Consider the following 5,563-nt stretch of genomic DNA (forward strand, 5'->3'; position numbering starts at 1 on the left):
ATAAAACTTAATGAGTCTTGCATGTTCACATTTGATCTGGACACCATGGACGGATTGCATGTTAGATATATGTTCTATGTTAGGGGTTCCAAGTAGGGCAAACCTTAGGAAAACCTAACCTTCAAAATATGCATGTGTAATTCATAAGGAATTAGAAGAACTACATATGATTATTAAGGGGACGGCAGAACCTTAGGTTTTTACAATTTGGTTTTCAAAACTCTTTTCTTTTGTTTTCTTTACTTTGCTAATTTCTTTAATCATTTTAATTAAATTCGTTTTTATTATTTTTACATTCAAAACCAACCTCTTCCAATCTTTGTTTTCAAATACTTAATTAAGATTTGATATTTACATAAATTATTCATTTAATACCTGTAGAAAGCGACCTTACTTGAGCCGTCTATACTACAACTACCTTGTTCTCTTGCAAGTATTTTTAAGTGTTTTTATCCCTACTTTGGCAGGTGGTAAAAATCCCTATCAATTAGCAAACAAAACATACCTTTAGCATTTGCAGATTCTAGTTTGAATGTTAATGGGTCGTGGTCAAGAGATAGAAGAAGCAAAAACTTCTTAATCGTTACAACTTTCAGTGAAAACAAGGAAGAAGAAAAAAAAACCCAGATAGAAGAAACCGAAAGCCCAAAAAATAACGGTAAAAAAGTTTAAAATAAAAGAAAACCTTCTAACGGCTCTTTCGCCTTTCTTTTTTTGTTTTTTTTTTGTTTTAAACGACGCCGTTTCTTAAGTTCTTTCTGGGTTTGACAAAAACCGGGAATTAATGAGAAATTTGATCTTGAACAAGATTTATGATTTCAATGGTCAAAATTTCATTAGCTCTGATACCATATGTAAGATATACATACATACATATATATATATATATATACACACACATATACACCTATATTATTAATCACATATGTAAGATATACATACATACATACATATATATATATATATACATATACACCTATATTATTAATCACAAGTCTGCCAATTGAATCACCATAAATCAAGAACAAACTAAATATTCACCATTAAAAATGTTTATGGAAAACTGATGTATTTGCAGAAACTCTAACCTGTAGAACCCGATATGGAAGACGAAGCCATCGCAACTTCTTGATCTAATAACCTTCTCCTCTTTAGCAAACATAAGTGCTTACCAAACAATAGGTATTTGGAACAAAAGAAGTAGACATTACAAGAGCAGTGAATAAGTTCATATATATATATATATATATATATATTTTATAGGGTCGTTCCAATCATTCCCCTATTAGAATTCTTATAGAACTTGAACAAGTAATCCGTATTATATTACAAGTGACCCTCAAAAAGATAAAGTACAGAGATAAGTCCCTTAATTGAAGAAACAGAAAACTTCCTCTGTAAGTTTTCTGATTGTATTTCATTAAATAATCAGTTACACAGATGTGAATATATATAGCCTTAGCTGCCTTAGTCTAATTACAAGAATACCCTCAACTATCTTAACTAATTACAGTAACTAACATAACTGATTACATTTAGCTTTATCATTCTACTTAACAGTAACTACATTGGATGACTAGTCATTTGCCCTATTACACCCCCTCAAGCTAAAGGAGGAATCAGTGAGGATTCCAATTGGAAGCTTGGAACAGAGAAAAGAGAACCTGTTCTTGGACAAAGATTTGGTGTGAAGATCAGCCAATTGGTCTTCACTACAAACATATTGAACTTTGATGAGATTTGCAAGAACCAACTCTCGGATATAGTGATAGTCAATCTCAACATGCTTGGTTCGAGCATGAAAAATAGGATTAAAGGCTAAAGAGATTGCAGAAATATTATCACACCATAGGGTAGGTAGAGTAGGAAGAGGGAAATGAAGATCTTTGAGAATTTTGCAAACCCAAGTGAGTTCTGCTGCAGTATGAGCTAAAGAACGATATTCAACTTCTGTAGAGGAACGAGCAACAGTGCTTTGTTTCTTTGCACTCCAGCTTATGAGATTAGAGCCAAGAAAAACACAATATCCATTGGTAGACCGCCTGTCAAAAGTGCAGCCAGCCCAATCAGCATCAGAGTAAGCTGAAAGGGCGAGGGTACCTTTAGTAAACCATAACCCATGAGACAGAGAACCTTTAAGAAATCTGAGAACCCTTTTTGCTGCTTGAAGGTGTTGTTCTCGTGGAGCATGCATAAACTGACATATCTGATTAACAGCAAAAGCAAGATCCGGTCGAGTCCAAGTGAGATATTGTAGTCCACCAACTATGGAACGATATTCAGTGGGATTGGATAAGAGAGGCCCACTGTGGTCCAGCTTCTGAGACCCGAGAGGAGTGCAACAAGGTTTGGCACCTTCCATATTTGTTTTCTTGAGGAGATCAAGTAAGTACTTAGTCTGATGAAGAAAGAGGCCATTGGAAGACCTATGAACTTCCAATCCCAAGAAATAGTGTAAAGGACCAAGATCTTTCACTGGAAACAGATGACTAAGTTGCTGGATAAAATGTTGACAGAGTTGAGAATCAGGGCCAGTGACAAGAATATCATCCACATAAACAAGAACAATGACTAACTGAGGACCAGGAAGGACAAACAAAGAAGCATCAGATTGGGATTGGTGAAACCCAAGGGTATGAAGGGCGTGAAACAACTTATCAAACCAAGCTCGAGGAGCTTGTTTAAGACCATATAAGGATTTCTTCAGCTTGCAAACAAAATGGGAAGAATTGGAATCAATAAAACCTGGGGGCTGTTGCATGTAAACATCCTCCTTTAAGTCACCATGAAGAAAGGCATTGCTAATGTCTAACTGATTCAAGAACCAATTAAATTGGACAGCAAGTGTAAAAAGAATTCGAATGGTAACTGGTTTTGCAACAGGACTGAAGGTTTCTTGAAAATCAACCCCTTCTTGCTGATGAAATCCCTTTGCCACCAAGCGGGCTTTGTGTTTGTCAATAGTGCCATCAGGATTTTTCTTAACCTGGAAAACCCATTTACAACCAACTACATTTTGAGAAGGATGAGGAGGAACAAGAGACCAGGTTCCTGTAGAGATTAAAGCATTATATTCAGCTTGCATGGCAGCTCTCCAGTGAGCATGCTTTGATGCTTGCAGATAGGTACTAGGAACAAGGTCAAGATCAACAGGGAGTGGATGTTTGGTTACTGAATAAGCTCGAGACTTGTATATTCCAGCCTTAGATCTTGTAATCATAGGATGTGTATTCGCAGAAATTGGTGGATGACTTGGCTGAAGAGGCACAAGAGAAGAATTACTGAGAGAGACAGAACTGGAAGAACTGGAAGAATGATCCACTGACTGAGTGCATGAAGGAACTGCAGGTGGAGGTGAGAGCTGAGGTGGAGGTGGAGGGGGAGAGGCAGAAGGACATGATGATTCTGAAGAGGTACTAGGTGTAGGAGAACGTGAGACATAGTTGCGGAAGTGAAGATCCAAGGATGGAGAATAGGCTGAAGAGGAAGTCTTTGAAGTTGAACTGTTACTCAGCAGGGATTTGAATGGATAAGAGTGTTCATCAAACACAACATATCGAGAGATGTAGATCCTGTTGGTCACGGAATCAAGACACCTATAGCTTTTATGTTGTAAGCTATACCCCAAAAACACACAACTTTTGCTTTTAGCATCCAGTTTGCTAGGAATGTAAGGCTTAAGCCAGGGATAACATTGACAGCCAAAAACTTTCAGTTTAGAGTAATCTGGATGTTGCTTGAAGAGAAGTTCCCAAGGAGACTGTGTAAGACCAGAAATAGGAAGCCTATTAATAAGATATATGGCAGTGGAGAAGGCTTCAACCCAAAACACTTGAGGAACATTAGAGGCAACAAGTAATGTTCGAGCTGTCTCAACAAGATGGCGATGCTTCCTCTCTGCACAACCATTTTGTTCAAGAGTATGTGGACAACTAAATTGATGTAATATGCCATGTGTTCGAAGAAAAGAAGCAAGGGAGTGACTGGTGAATTCACCCCTTGAATTTGAGCGCAAAATCTTGATTTTATTGCCATTGAAATTTTCTACATAGCTTTTGAAACTAACAAATGTAGAAAATACATCAGATTTGGACTTCAATGGAAAAAACCAACTATATTTGCTAAAGTCATCAACAAGAAGTAGGTAATACTTGAAACCACTATTAGATGTAGCAGAGGCAGAGCCCTATAGATCACAATGCAGAAGTTGGAGACTTTGAGTTGTTGATGAAGAAGCCACTCCAAAAGGAAGCTTGTGGTTCTTGGCAAGTGCACAGTCTGAGCAGAAAAAATCAACACTCTTCTTGCCTTGTAGTGCAAGATTATTAGTAGATATAACCCTTCGGAAAATGGAGGAGGAAGGATGGCCAAGGCGCTTGTGCCATAGTGTGACAGGTGCTTTGATGCTGAGAAGAGCTGAGGGAGATGGATGAAGACTGGTGGAACCTTGGAGAGGATATAAACCATCCCTAACAGGGCCGTGCAAAAGCATCTTCCCCGAAATGCGATCCTTGACAGTGGATCCATAAGGGTCAAGAGTCAATGAACAGTTATTATCCTTAAGAAACTGATAAGCAGATAGGAGATTGTGTTTCATAAAAGGAACATGCAAAACATTGCTCAGTTTAAAGGAATTATGGGGAGTGTGCAGAGATGATGAACCAATATGATGAATAGACAATCCTTTACCATCGCCAATGTAGACTTTGTCCTCTTCAGTGTAGGGAGTAGGAGAAGAAATATTGGCTACATCATTAGTGATGTGGGAAGTGGCACCAGAGTCAATTAACCAAGGCTGAGATGGTTTGACTGAATTATGCGCACACATAGCAGCAAGTTTGGCTGGAGGGATTCGACCACAGATGTCTGGATTCATACGATCAAAGCAGTCAAGTGCCTCATGACTTGTAGAACCACAGATCTGACACGGAACTTTGAAGGTGGAAGAACCTTGAAATTGGCGAGATCCTTGATAATTGCGATTGCCACGATTTGGAGAAAAAGTACCACGAGAATTGGGAAAGTTGTGACTGTTGCGATTAGAAGAGAAGTGACCTCGAGATGGCTTACCACGGTTGGAGTTAAACCTAGAAGCAGAGTGAAGAGGTTGATGTTGAGCAGCAAAAGCAGATGGAGTAGGAAGCAGGGGAGGTTGAGAGTGGACAGAAAAAGCTTGAAAAGGCTCAGTAGCAAAAGAAGGAATAATAGGCCGACGGCGAGCCATAGATAACTCTTTGGTGAGTAAGAGACCATGGAGCTTATCAAGGGAGGTAGAAGATAACCGCAACATAATGAAATCAATAAAGGATTCGAAGTCATCAGGCAATCCATGAAGTGTAGCAGCAATTAGGTCACGATCGGACACTGAGGCACTAGCAGCTTGCAAGGAATTAGCAATTTCCTTGATTTGTTGCAGATAATCAGAGATGGATTGAGAGCCTTTCTGAATTGACTGGAGCCGCGATCGCAATTGGTGAATATGAGCCTCCGAAACACCACCAAAGCGCTGTTCAAGCTTTACCCAGAGCTCGCGAGAAGAAGAAACACCAACTGTGAACGGAAT

The sequence above is a fragment of a genome, unplaced genomic scaffold (assembly GCF_019419815.1).
Source record: "Pyrus x bretschneideri cultivar Hongxiangsu unplaced genomic scaffold, Pyrus_bretschneideri_v1 Contig26, whole genome shotgun sequence".
NCBI lineage: Eukaryota > Viridiplantae > Streptophyta > Magnoliopsida > Rosales > Rosaceae > Pyrus > Pyrus x bretschneideri.